Source organism: Pituophis catenifer, unplaced genomic scaffold, assembly GCF_029215685.1.
Source record: "Pituophis catenifer annectens isolate HBS135680 unplaced genomic scaffold, rPitCat1.0.hap2 SCAF_2, whole genome shotgun sequence".
Classification (NCBI taxonomy): domain Eukaryota; kingdom Metazoa; phylum Chordata; class Lepidosauria; order Squamata; family Colubridae; genus Pituophis; species Pituophis catenifer.
The window spans coordinates 279,606,615-279,622,274 of NW_027256882.1; positions in this window are offsets into that span (position 1 = coordinate 279,606,615).

Consider the following 15,660-nt stretch of genomic DNA (forward strand, 5'->3'; position numbering starts at 1 on the left):
AATAAATAAATAAATAAATAAATATCTCTATTCCCATCCCACTCCGGGGTAAGGATACTGTAAAATCTCCATTCCCTCCCCACTCCAAGGGAAGGCTATTGCAAAATCCCCATTTCCTCCCGATCAGCTGAGACTTGGGAGGCAGAGAATAGATGGGGGTGGGACCAGTCAGAATTTTTACTACCGGTTCTTCGAACTACTCAAAGTTTCCGCTACCGGTTCTCCAGAACTGGTCAGAACCTGCTGAAACCCACCTCTGAGCTGGTCAGACATTTAAGTTTGCATTAATAAAATAAATGCATAAACCTGATGAATGATAATGCTGCTGCTTTGACTTACTGTGTGTTGCACCATGTGAGCACAACCCTAAAAAGAAAACTCCAATACTTCTGAAGTACTTGTGAAAGAGAGGAAAATTTGGTAAAGTAGGTGTGACTTGAATAAGTTCGAGAAAAGACATAGCTGGGAGTGCTTTTTCTCCAGCGGCCACAAGTTGAGGCCTGTCCTCATTTGCATGTCTTTACCTTGAAAGCGGGAAGGACAAAAGTAGAAAGAAATGATACAAATTTCATGGAAATTCCCATTTTGCAGTCTGTTGTATTAAAGTTCTGTAAATATTTGTGACTGCTGTAAATGTATTAACAATGTAGGTATTGAGGTTGCTTCTTTGAATACCTTCGTGTGTGTATATATACATTCATTCCTCCTGGCACTTGCTGCTCTTCCTGAATTTCTGAACTTGCATCATCGCTTCTTCTGAATGCAGTCTACGGGGATTCACAGTCATCTAGGCCACAGTTGTCCCTAAGGCTCTTTTTCAAAGGAAACTGGACTTTCTTTGTTTTTCCTTGAAGATGTTTCACTTCTCATCCAAGAAGCTTTATCGGTTGTTCAGAGAAGCAAAAACATCTTCAAGGAAAAACGAAGGAAGTCCAGTTGACTTTTTGAAGAAGCACCTTTGGGACATTCTGAAATTCGTGTTTTCAAAGGGCATGCTTTGATTTGAAGCATCTACTTCAGAGGTCGGTTTCAGTAGATTTTGACCAGTTCTGGAGAACTGGTAGTGGAAATTTTGAGTAGTTGGGAGAACTGGTAGTAAAAATTCTGACTGGCCCCGCCCCCATCTATTCTCTGCCTCCCAAGTCCCACCTGATTGGGAGGAAATGGGGATTTTCCCCTGGAGTGGGGTGGGAATGGAGATTTTACAGTATCTTTCCCCTGCCACACCCACCAAGCCATGTCATGCCCACCAAGCCACACCCACAGAACCAGTAGTAAAAAAATTTGAAACCCACCACTGATCTACTTCCTCCTCACTCTCGCCCAGAAGTTCTGAATTTCAGGTGTAAGGAACTGTTTGCAAAAATTTAATATACAGGGCATAAATGTACACTCAGTTCTAAGTGCTCAGGCCCTATATGTGGAATGACCTGGCTTTTACCCAAAAGCAAGCACATCTGTTTCCACGTGCTACTTATGACACTTCAAATTGCTCCGATTCCTTTTTTTTAAAAAAAAAAACAAATGTTCATTCTCGAGCAGTGAACAGCATTCACATTTTTTAGACACACTTTCTGTGACACATTTCAAATGATGAGCTATACTCTGCCTTTATTTAGCCTCCTCCCCCATGAATGTATCTGTACAGCGAGTCCTTTGAAGCAAAATATGATTGTTGAACATTATATAACAGAAGATGTATTTCCAGTGTTTTGAGAAAAGTGTGCCATATAATTATAGGGACATACATGGAATGTATTCATTTGCATATGTGTGCATATGGCTAAGTGTTATACAGAAGGGAGGAATTTTGCACAAGAGATGCTGCTGTTAAGACAGTACAGCAAGTTTTGTTCTGTTCAACCAGTGGCTTTTATAGCTTGCTATAAAATTTTTGAATTCAACATAGCCTTTTGTAATGTTTCTGTAATGACGTGTATACAGTATTTGCATTGATTGTTGTATATTTTTTTATCCATTTCCTTGTCTTCTCTGGCCAAATCTCCCTCACCCCACTATCTTTCAGAACACCTGAGTGACTTAAATTCAGGTGGAATCTGTTGCACCTTTTCTGTCTAAGGAATTTTATTCAAAGATCCATGGGCTGAATAAACTGATGTGGATTTGAATTGGGATAAGGTGGAAGAAAAGGAAGCAGGTTAGATATGCAGATGTGAAACAGATTACAAGTACTTTATCAGTTAGCAATTATAATGTGTTAAAAACCCATTGCTGCAAATTAGCAATGTGTTAAAAACCTGTTCTGTTTGTTGAGTTCTTTTGATGTGTGTGAGTTCTTTCATTCTGTCAATGCTGTTAAAAGTTTCATTTTTACCAAAATGGCCAATTTGAAATCTGCAGTACAGAGGCCAGGGAGATTGAAATGTTATACTACTACTTTGCACCTGTTTTGAGGTCTATTGTAAAATTAATTCTGAGTCCATTAATTCTTTGGTGCAAAGTTTGTCCCATATATCCGATGTAGAATCTAGAATGACATTGCTGGCAAATGATGGCATTCATCACATTGGAAGAACAATATGTGAAGGGACCTCAGATTTTCTCAAGAAAATTCATAAAATTTTCAAGAATTTTAAGATTGTAAAACAGGACAAAATTCACTTAACAAATGTTTCACTTAGCAACAGAAATTTGGGCTCAATTGTGGTCATACGTTGAGGACTACTTGTACTAAATATAACCTTCTTTATAGTGTCCCAAGGTTCTTTGTTGGTTCCGTTAAATTATGGGTCCCTAATGTACCAAGCTCACTCTTGCTCTGTATCTACACTGTTAGAAGTAATTGCAGAGTTCTAATAATGCAGAAGCCTATATGGAAATTTCAGCATTCCAGTTGTAAGGAACATAAAAGGAGGAAGCACAATAGGAAAAAAAAATACACTGCTCAAAAAAATAAAGGGAACACAAGCAGAAGACATCCGAGATCTGAATGAATGAAATAGCCTTATTACCAGTAAATACTTTGTTCGTTACATACAGTAGTTTTGTGTTCCCTTTAGTTGTTTGAGCAGTGTATAAACTACTGTATGTAACGAACAAAGTATTTAATAAGGCTATTTCATTCATTTAGATCTTGGATGTCTTCTGCTTCTGTTCCCTTTATTTTTTTGAGCAGCATATTTCTCTACTGGAAATGTTAGAAAGCTAGCACTTGGTGTAAAATTCAGATTGCATGGCCTGTTAGAAATTGCATAGCATCTTGAAATTTTTGAAGCTGTTATGGTTGTGGTTTGGTTTTATTCTGTGTCGAAGTTCTTTATGCTGTATTTGGATGTTGTTTTTCTTATCTGTTGGTGTGAACTTAGAATTGGTGGTGACGAAATGAAAGGAGTAGATACTGTAATTTTGTTTCCTTAGGCTGAAGGATAAAAGACAAAAAGCATGTTGAAAAATAATAGAGTGGAAGAAAATGACCAGTTTACACAAAATCATAAAAGAAAATGGATACTCCTAAGGCAATACAGAAGCACTGGTCTTTCCAGCAGTTATCTTGTCACTGATACTAAAGTCACTGATACTATAATATATAGCTTGGCAGTTGAATTGCTAAAAGAGTACCAGAAAAAATAAGGAGCCTTTACTGTTTCGGATTTGCGGATGGTCTCTGAAAGTTCCATGAAATTGAGAACTGAATCAATACACAACAAAATAAAGACTTAACTATTCTCAGTAAATCTGTACAGTGATCCAGATTCAAAGAAATCATTTAAAAAATGTAGCACCTATAGAAAACTCTCAAAGAATCTATGATTCTTCTTGGAGTCATGCACCATTCTAGAAAATATACTTTTGATTTAACAAGATAATAAAGACACACTTGGGTGCCCTTTGCATCATCCTTTTTTCTTTGAATCCAAATTTCTATTCAGACATACTGATCAGGAAGAAGAAACTCAATATATTATGTGTATGCTTGGAAACAGCTAAATAACTAAAAGAATGATTATGCCCTTTAAGGCTGAGGGAAGCAGGGGAAGACAATGGATAAAATGAATGGGTGGGATCAAAGAGATTGCTAGAATATCACTAAAAAGAGTAACAAGTTAATAGTAGAAACAGATCAATATGCACCTGTCCGTGTAGTTATCAAAAATCCAACAATGGCATTTATGTGTTCTTTCATTGTTTATAGTGAGGTTGCATTTATTTATTGCTTATTTATACAACAGAACTGAGCAGAATGAATCCCACCATAATAATTCAGATATTCTCTGAAATGAAACTGGATATACTTGCTGTTGGATGTCTAGCAATTTGGTTGGAGTTAACTTGGCTAAACTTCCATCTTGGAAGGTTGTCTATGAATATATTTGGTGCCCCTGTAGAGAAAGATCCTAATTCTCAGCAACCAGTTACCTGAGATACTGGTGACATGGTCCATGTTTTAAAAACCATTATGTCAGGAGCTGTTTTAGAATAACAAAGACATTACTACCTGTGATTTACAGGACACTGAACAGAATTAGTTGTTGTCACTTAACTTCCCATACTCATGCTAGTACCAGAACAATAATAACACAAGATTTATGTGTAGTTGACACATGAGTCTGAAGGCTTATTCTTCTGACTACTTTGCCACGTGGTGGATATTAGAAAAAGACAAATAGTGTGTGTAATTGGCAGCATTGTCTTATTTGGTGGCTGGGCAGCTGCCCGGCCATACATTCTTCACAGAGGTAAGCTTAATAGCTAAACTTTTATTATTTGGGCATCCAGTGGTGGAGATTTTATTTTCCTGGATTGTGGCTTCAGCGACGGCATGAATTTCGGGCTGATGGTACAGGTAGGGGATTTGATGCTGATGTTCATCTATGACATATTGTTCCATAAATGCTTTGTTTTAAGCTGCTACGTTTCAAATTCTCACAAACATATTACAGTGGAAAGGCAGGTCTCCTAATTTTATTTTAAATCAGTAAATGTTAAATTAGTCTGGGGAAGAACATTTAGTATAGTAAAGAAAAATAGGAGGATTAAACAGGTTTGAACCGGTTGCCTTCTCTTTTCTGTCTGTGTCTTGTCAAGTTTTATATTGTGATTGAATGAAGTCAGTCTAAACTCAACCTTCCTTGTTGCCAAATGTAGTCAGAAGGTTCCAGATTCCTATATGAAAGCCTAAATACACAGCTATAAATTTAACTGACAGGATGTATGCTTGCCAAAGTTAAATTAGGTGTGTCTTGATTCCAGGTAGAGTGAATATTATCAGGCATGTACTTGGCAGATTGCTTTGCTATTCGAGTTGCCTTGTTGAAGATGTTGTCACTTTTAAATATTGTTGAGATGCTGCTGTGATTGCCCATAACATAAAACTAGATGTTACAGAGCATAATTTCAAAACTGAAAATATTTAATCCACTTAACAGTAATAGTGTGTTTCTTTAATCCCATCCCGTCACTCAACAGACCCCCTCGGCCTCATCTTCTTGCTCTTCTGGCCAAATACTTTTACAAGCAGTCAGCACCACTAAACTAAGCTGAAAACGTGTTTATATGTCTTTTAAATAGTCATAGACTAGATTTTCAAGCTTTCTGCAGTCCTGGGCACGTGCTCTTTCCTTCTGAACGCACAGTATGCTTCAACAGAAGAATCTAGAATGAGTTGTTTAGAATACTTTTTTCCCTTCGTTTTTGAGTACTGTATACGCAAACTGTTGTACACTCGTTGGGTTAACTCATTATCTCTGGAGAATTTTGTGGTAGATTCTTGGCTGAATAAAGAAAGAAGGTAATTACCTAGCTGCATCCCGAAAGTATACCTCTTTTGTTTTAGGGTATTTCTGATGAGCATTCTGGTCAGACAAAGAATCACAATGGATCTCTTTTTGATCTGTTGATGTGTAGGTGGTGTGTTATACATTCCCACTGGTTTTTGTTGTTGTTGTTGTTGTTTGGAAAAAAGCCATGATAACAATAGCAGAAGTTATTCCTTCATACTTGGGCACCCTGTTTTCCCACTTCTCTGTTTTCACCCCAGGGGTGAAATGCTCCCAGTTCGGACCAGATTGCCTGATCCGGTAGCGATGGCGGTGAGTGGATGACCTTGGAAGGATGGAAGGCTGAGTCAACCTTGAGCCTGATGGGATTCGAACTGCCAAATTGCAGTCAGCGGGCAGTCAATAGAAGTAGCCTGAAGTACTGCACTCCAAACCACTGTGTCACTGCAGCTCTGTGGTCTGAAATAGACCATAAAAACATGGAACATAGAATGTAAAACTCTGAGCACCACAAATTCCCAGTTTCTGAAATGAGCAGCCTAGCAGAAGGCAATGTTGTGTATATTTCAAACTGGAATTACAAGGGTTTATGAAGAGAAGAGTTCATTTTTGGAAGTTCTGATAAAAGCCACTGAGCAGGTTTGAAGCTTCTTCTACATGTCAGGTGTTGCTGGTAAATAATTGGAGCTGTTACATTTATTTATCTGTAAGCTTTTAAAAATAAGATACCCGTTTCTGTTTACTTCTGTATAACAAAAATCTGCAGGGGGTGTGTTTGTGTGTGTATATATGTTTGTTTATATTTCTTGGTGTTGTGTAAATGGTAGGAATGCTCCATGTTGTATCAACACCATGCAGAAATTGGTTTGTATGGGGAGGAGGGGGTAATTAAAGGACAATGTGCCACAGAGATAATGAAGTTAAGACGTTTCCATGACATTTAGCAGCTTGCCTGAACCGAGCCACAGCAGATAATAAATGTTAGGGATTAAAGTCCTTTCCATTTTGCAGCACAATCAGTTATAGGAATTATCTTAATAGGTCTAACAATTAAGAGATAAGATAAAGCTAAGAATCAAAGGGTAAAAAGAGTCATGATACCATTCATGGTTTTAAAAAAAAACCCAGTGAGAAATAGAGAAATCAATAGGCAAGATCTTCTCCAAAGTTCAAGACTCAAGGTTTCTAGTCTGTCTAGCAAGATTGAAGGGTTAGGCAGGAACTCTTGTTAAAATTCAGATAGAGGTCAACTTAGCCTTGGAGATAAGATGGCAGAGATTGGTTTTTAAAGAACCCCATAGTCATAATGCTTTCAGTGATTGAATGAACCTAGGCCAGGTATCTGAATTTTAACATTTCCTGGACTTTGTTAATCACAAGTAGTACATGCTTGATGATGGATGGATGGATGGATGGATGGATGGATGGATGGATGGATGGATGAAGTTCTCAGTAGAGAAGAAGTAGATCAGTATTTCTGTATCTGAGATACAGGAGAACAAATAGATCGTATTTCTCAGAGGACCATTACTTCAGTCTGGAAATTATCTAGGGTCTGGTCAGTGGTGAAATTCAATTTTTTTTACTACAGGTTCTGTGGGCATGGCTTGGTGGGCGTGGCTTGGTGGGCATGGCAGGGGAAGGATACTGCAAAATCCCATTCCCACCCCACTCCAGGGAAAGGATATTGAAAAATCCCCATAAGCACAGATTTGTGTATGTTAGTTGCAATAACCTTGTATGTATATATGTAAAGTATTGTATTTTTAAAAATGAAAATAAACTTTATAAAAGAAAAAGAAAAATCCCCATTCTCTCCCCACTCCTGGGGGAAGTACCTTGGAAAATCTCCATTCCCACCCCACTCTGGGGCCAGCCAGAGGTGGTATATGCCGGTTCTCCGAACTGCTCAAAATTTCCACTACCGGTTCTCCAGAACCTGTCAGAACTGCTGGATTTCACCCCTGGGTCTGGTGCTCTTCTCAGAAGCAGCACTGCTTCATTGCTTTCATGAACTTGGTGGTTGGATCCTTGCTTCATAATCTGAGTCTAAGTTTGAGGATAGCCATTTCCTTAAAGCAGCCAAGTCTTTTTTCTCCCCTTAAATTCATAAAACTGGGCTGCTTTAAAGGGGCTGTGTTCACTTTCCCAAATAATCCGAATCACATCTGTCTTCCTAATCATTTCTGAAGCATGCATAGCCTCGATCTCCATACAGTTTGCACAAATCTTCAGTTATATCTGTAGATTATATATTTTAAATAGACTAGTAAATATACTAGTCTCCTTTTATTTATCAGCGAAATGTAAATTTGGTATAAAATGGTTTGTCGTGAATGCGACTGCTTGAGGGCTCCTGGATTGGAGCTGAAAGGCGAAAGGGAAGCAGTATGCTCCCTTTCATATTGGGGTATACTAGGTGCCTCGATAGAAAAACACACACACACACACACACATATAAATTTGCAAATTTATTAACCCATTGCATCGAATTAATCAGGAATTCCTCCAATCTTTTTGGATGGGTGAACATTGGTTTCATAACCTCACAAATGACTGGATGCACTCAATTGCAAAACAACTGTATATAAGAAAACAAATAATACCATTGTGTTTTCTAAGGCTATTTCTAAGGCCTTCAGAGCTTTATTAGAAATAAAAGTTAAGCTGGAGGCTATTTTTTATTTTGCTGCTTTTTCATATTTTTATTTTCTCTTTAAAAAAAAAAATCTAAAGAAACAGGTAGAGCAGGGATCTTGTTAGCTCCAAGCAACAAGTCAGAATAATTCTTTCTTCTCTGGTACAAGAACAACAAAAGTAACTTTTGAAAAAGAGCGGTCACGTACCGGTTGTCCTTGAATTATGACCACAGTTGAGCCCAAAATTTCTGTTGCTAAGCAAGATAGTTGAGTTTTGCCTCATTTTATGACCTTTCTTGCCACAGTGAACCACTGCAATTACTAAGTTAGGAACACGGTTGTTGAGTGAATTTGGCTTCCCCGTTGACTTTGCTTGTCAGAGGGTCAGAAAAGTTGATCACATGATTCTGGACATTGCATCCATCATTATTGCATGCCTAACCAGGTTGGAACCAGTTGCCAAGCATCCAAATTTTGATCACATGACCATAAGTCTGAAAAATGATCATAAGTCACTTTTTTTCAGGGACGTTGTAACTTTGAAAGGTCACTAAATGAATAGTTGTAAGCCAAGGACTGTCTGTAGTACATAGATTGGACAAGCTGTACCCACTCTTGAGTGTACGCCAATGCATACATGCAGACCAAATTATCAATAGGAATCCAGTCATCCAGTCTTTACCAAACCATTCACTATCAGAGATTTACTTGCTTCATTTCTTGCTATTATTAACAAGTGGTATTGTTTTGTTAAATATTTCTCTGACTTGTTTTGGGATAGAGCATTTTACTGGCCGTATAAGCAAAATTATTATACATATAATAAGCTACTGATAATAAGTAGCTACCATATTTTTTGCAGCTCTTCCAGTATTTTAATACTGGAAGAGTATTAACAGCAACGTTTTGTACATGGTAGTATAATTTTCTGTTTTGTTTTGTTTTAAACAGGTTCAAAAATCAAAATAAAAGATAAAAATGTCAGTCCTACTGCTCGGGGGCAGTCCAAGTTTTGGTTATGCATTTTAGTATAAAACAAAAATGGAACTGTTTTCCGTACCTCCACTAAACAATTTCTTTGTTAACTTCCTTGGTTTGTTGGACAAGCCAGAGTAAATATTTACTCAGCCCCAGGCACACTGTGAAAGGCTGTGTGGTATGATGGCTCAAGTATTATTAGACCAGGGAAAACCAGATTCAAGATTTCACTCGGTCATGAAAGTAACTGGTAAATTTGGACAAACATTCCTTCAACTTGACCTATCTTGTAAGGTTACTGACAGAATCTGGTCAGGCAGGGAAAATTAGTATAGTATAGTATAGTATAGTATAGTATAGTATAGTATAGTATAGTATAGTATAGTATAGTATAGTATAGTATAGTATAGTATAGTATAGTATAGTATAGTTCTAGTTCTAGTTCTAGTTCTAGTATAGTATAGTATAGTATAGTATAGTATAGTATAGTATAGTATAGTATAGTATAGTATAGTATAGAATAGAATAGAATAGAATAGAATAGAATAGAATAGAATAGAATAGAATAGAATAGAATAGAATAGAATAACAGAGCTGGAAGGGACCTTGGAGGTGTTCTAGTCCAACCCCCTGCTTAGGCAGGAAACCCTACACCACTTCAGACAAATGGCTATCCAACCTCTTCTTAAAATCTTCCAGTGTTGGAGCATTCACAACTTCTGGAGGCAAGTTGTTCCACTGATCAATTGTTCTAACTGTCAGGAGATTTCTCCTTAGTTCGAAGTTGCTTCTCTCCTTGATTAGTTTCCACCCATTGTTATGGATATTGTGGACCTCATCAGTTAAAGAATTCTGAGTAGCAGGGTCTAGGATGAGAGCCTTCTCTATTGTTACCTTTGCCCTGTGGAACACCTCTCCCCCAGTGGTGGGTTGCCCCCGGTTCGGACCGGTTCGCAAGAACCAGTAGTAAAACCGGAGGGAGGCCCCGCCCACTGGCCCAGATGTTGTCATCGGCGATCTGCACATGTGCGATCCCATTGCAAACCGGTAGTAAAGGTAAGTAGAACCCACCCCTGTTCTCCCCACCCCGAAGGTGAGGTGGACACCCACTCTCCAGGCCTTGTTTAAAGGCATAAAAACATGGCTCTGCTCTATAGCCTTGCTTGGGGTGCATAAAAATCAAAATTTTAACATTCCTTTCCTCCTTTAAATTTTATACGCTGTTTTTAAGTTTTTAATATTTTATTGTACGCCACCCAAAGTTCCTCTTTGAAAGAGATGGGCGTTTCTTAAATATGCAAAATATATAGATAAGAATAAAATGAAGGAAATACTATGGAGAGCATACTGAGGTTCTGGAGAAAAATTGAAATATTAAACATTAACAGATAAATAAAATAGGTCAATCCAATCCAGGACAGAATACAAGATAATAGTAATAGACATCATGGAGTGCTTATCTTACAGATAATTGATTTTATTTATACTCTCTTATTATGATATATCATACCTCCATAGAGAAAAATCTATATGTTCACTAAGAGTTGGCATCGATTTTATGGCACATAATTGATCAATCAAACATGGGAATTAAGAATAACTTCCAATTCCATTTTCAATTTTTTCATATTAGCGTACAGTTTAGCTTTATGGATTTCTTTTTTCCTGTTTCCCTTTGAGGTAGTGATGTTATGAAATACTTGATAAGAAACAAAAGGATGTTAACTTTGTGCCAGTATGGCAGCAAGTGTATGAAGGGCAAAGTCTGAAAACTGGAATATACTTTTCTGAAATTTCCTTAGTAGCTTTGTGTGTCTCAGTATGACCTTTGCTCTTTTGTTTGCATTCTGTATTCAGATTTCCTCAATTACAATAAATGCGCTATATTACACCTAATCTCTTTAATTGCAAAATGTGAAATAATTATCAGCAAGGCCTTTCTTGGCATAGGATTTTATTTTCCTGAACAGCTGAAGCATAAGCAAGCTTAGTGCAGCAAATTTGTGCGGCTATTTGGGTTTCTTGTTAGAAAAAATGTGCTATTTATTAGTGACATATATCAGCCATAGGGACGCGGTGGCTCAGTGGCTAAGACGAAAGGTCGGCAGTTCAGCGGTTCGAATCCCTAGTGCCGCGTAACGGGATGAGCTCCCGTTACTTGTCCCAGCTTCTGTCAACCTAGCAGTTCGAAAGCACGTAAAAAATGCAAGTAGAAAAATAGGGACCATCTTTGGTGGGAAGGTAACAGCGCTCTGTGCGCCTTTGGCGTTGAGTCATGCCGGCCACATGACCACAGAGACGTCTTCAGACAGCACTGGCTCATTGGATTGTGCAATATTATCCTGAGATACGTATATTTGCCTTCATTGGTGAATATCTAAATGATTAAAAAGCTTTGCTTGGATATCTTAAACTGTATGGCTCCTACACACCCACAGATATTAAAAAGGATGTGCAACAGCTATTTGTTTGAACTCTGGGAGGTGTGATTGTGCAGTGCTGCTGTTCCTTCAGCAAACACTCTTGTTGAACTCTGAATACATTTTTACTGCTTACTCTTTCCCCTATTCCTCTGGTGTTTGATGTTCAGAACTTTAAATTGTTTAATCTTTACTATATCTATGCAAATTGAAGGGGTAATCTGCAGGATATGGCAGAGGTGGGAATGAAGTGATCCCTTCCAACCAATTAATCCTGAAGAGGTTGCTTAGAGGAAGGATCACTTGTAGAGAAAAAGTAGACAAAAGTCTTTTCTTCTTCTCTCACATGGTTATAATTTGAGATCCTCTGTTGGAACTAAATGCAGGGTGGTTCATGATTGATTAAAGGATGTTTTTTCCCACAAAAGGATAATTTTGCATAATCAAACTGGTGAGTGGGATACTGACGGCTGAGTTTAAGGACATCATTTTTTAAAAATTGAGTTTATAAAATACAATTCAGGAAAAAAAGTTAGAAAACTAAGACAGAGAAAAAAAGGAAACTGCAAAGAGAAAGAAACAAAAAGTGGTGACTTCTGGCTCTTTTCAGTGCAGTAAAATAAAAAAGTATACAACTTCAACCTTTTGCTTTACAGTTCACAACATTTCAAGCCATTTCTATAATGACGAAATTATTCTAGTCATCAAAACCTAAAATCAAAGTTTTAAGTAAATATGTGTTAATTTTTTTTAAAGATGGTATTAGTTGAATATGTGATATAAGATTTAGAAATAAGTGCTATGGCAAAATAGTATAGATAAAATTTTGTTAAAGATTTTGTTAAAAATTGAACAAAGTGATGACCGAATCAAAGCTCTGTTCCGAAAGGATGTAATTTGTATGTTTGGAAAAAAAATTTAAAAAAAACTTTTTGCAAAAAAAAACAAACCCTAAAATCAAAGTTTAATTTTTTTCAATTTCAAGGAAAAAGTCTAGAAGCATATTCCAGAGATTAAGGACATCATTTAAAAGGATTTTAAAAGGCAACTAGACAAATCTATAGCTGTACGAAGTCAATTTGCTGTTTGTCAGTGAAAATCTCTTGGTATTCTGAATAATTGTAGTCAAGCTGCATTCATCCGATGTAAAAAAAGTGTTTAATTTTCAATTCTGAAAGGAATGGTTGAATATAAAGCAATAGTTGCACCTGAGGGCAAATGTTACCATCCTTGTTAAAGTATAGAAATACAATAATCTAATAAATATAGAGAAAAATACTCACCTCTCCCCTTATTATGTTCTTAATAGCAGCATAATTCATTGTGCATTCTAAAAGTATAATTGCTATCAGTTATTTATTTTCGCCAATAAAGAATTCTATTCTATTTTCTGCTCTTAACAATATCCCAACAAACCAGTGAGGTTCTACATGTTCTAATGTACACATGTGCACACAACCGGACCTTCACTTCCAAATCATCTGCAATGACGGTTTTCCTATCTGTAAATTATTCTAATGGATATTCTTGCTGATGCTTTATTTGGGTGCCAATTTGAAGTAATTGCAAAGCTTCAAGAAGGAAGAAGCTGCTTGTTCTGGTCAGATGGTGGGATTCATGTCTGTTGCATTAAATACCATAATGTTTTGTTCCTTTTTTTAAATGGATATTTGCAGTGTAATCTGGCTAGGTTTAGAATAGGGAGAAACATCATTGGGAATGAGATTGTTGAATTCAAATTTAGAGTTTTCTATATTCTGTGTACAGTTTGCTTTTCAGACACAGAATAGAATAGAATAGAATAGAATAGAATAGAATAGAATAGAATAGAATAGAATAGAATAGAATAGAATAGAATAGAATAGAATAGAATAGAATAGAATAACAGAGTTGGAAGAGACCTTGGAAGTCTTCTAGTCCAACCCCTGCTTAGGCAGGAAACCCTACACCACTTCAGACAAATGGTTATCCAACATCTTCTTAAAAACTTCCAGTGTTGGAGCATTCACAACTTCTGAGGCAAGTTGTTCCACTGATTAATTGTTCTAACTGTCAGGAAATTTCTCCTTAGTTCTAAGTTGCTTCTCTCCTTGATTAGTTTCCACCCATTTCTTCTTGTCCTGCCCTCAGGTGCTTTGAAGAATAGTTTGACTCCCTCTTCTTTGTTTTGTTTGTTTGTTTGTTTTATTTGATTTGTATACCGCCCTACTCCCGAAGGACTCAGGGCGGTGAACAGCCAAGCAATAAAATACATAAATACAAAAATTTAAAAAACCAGTTAAAATCAAATTAAATCATTATTGGCCCAGACAAATTAAAACACCCCAATAATTTAAGAACAGATTTAAAATTTATATATTAAAAGAGGGAGGAGATTAGGCCAGGCCTGCTTGATGGAATAAAAGAGTCTTCACAGCGCGGCGGAAGGTGCGCAGATCTGGGATCCTCCGTATCTCTGGGGGGAGCTCATTCCAGACGGTAGGTGCCCCCACAGAGAAGGCTCTCCCCCTAGGGGTCGCCAGCCGACATTGTTTGGCTGACGGCACCTGGAGGAGTCCCTCTCTATGAGAGCGTACTGGCCGGTGGGAGGCTATTGGTGGTAGTAGGCGGTCCCGTAGATAACCAGGTCCTAAGCCATGGAGCGCTTTAAAGGTGGTAACCAAAACCTTGAAGCGCACCCGGAAGACCACCGGGAGCCAGTGCAGCTCGTGCAGGAGAGGTGTCACATGGGAGCGCCATGACGCTCCCATTACCACCCGCGCGGCCGCACTCTGCGCCAGTTGGAGCCTCCGGGTGCTCCTCAAGGGGAGCCCCATGTAGAGAGCATTACAATAGTCCAGGCGGAAGGTGACGAGGGCATGAGTGACTGTGCGTAACGAGTCCCGATCCAGAAAGGGACGCAACTGGCGAATCAGGCGAACCTGATAGAAAATCCTCCCGGTCACGGCCGTCAAGTGCTCTTCTAAAGACAGCCGTGAATCCAGGAGGACGCCCAAGTTGCGAGCCCTCTCCGTGGGGGCCAGTGATTCGCCCCCAATAGTCAGAGATGGCGTCAACTGACTATATCGGGACGTTGGAAACCACAGCCACTCGGTCTTGGATGGGTTGAGCCTGAGCCTGTTCCTCCCCATCCAGATCCGTACAGCCTCCAGGCACCGGGACATCACTTCAAGGGCATCGTTGGGGTGATCCGGGGTGGAGATGTACAGCTGGGTGTCGTCAGCGTACTGATGGTACTCCACCCTGAAACCACGGATGATCTCGCCCAGCGGCTTCACATAAATGTTGAACAGGAGAGGCGAGAGGACCGACCCTTGCGGCACCCCACATATGAGGGGCCTCGGGGTCGACCTCTGTCCCCCTGTCAACACAGACTGCGACCGGTCAGAGAGAAAGGAGAAAGGAGGAGAACCACCGCAACACAGTGCCTCCCACCCCTAACTCTTCCAACCGGTGCAGCATGATACCATGGTCGATGGTATCAAAAGCCGCTGAGAGATCTAACAGGACCAGGACAGAGGAGCACCCCCTGTCCCGAGCCCTCCAGAGATCATCAACCAACGCGACCAATGCCGTTTCCGTGCTGTACTTGGGCCTGAAGCCCGACTGGAACGGATCCAGATACGTTGTTTCATCCAGGTGCTGGGGGAACTGTTTCGCGACCACACTCTCAACAACCTTCGCCACAAAACGAAGGTTGGAGACCGGACGATAATTTACCAACATTGCCGGGTCCAGGGATGGCTTCTTGAGGAGAGGCCTCACCACCGCCTCTTTCAAGGCGGCAGGAAAGACACCCTCACCCAACGAAGCATTTATAATCCCCTGGAACCAGCCTCGTGTCACCTCCCGAGAAGCCAGCACTAACCAGGAGGGACACGGGTC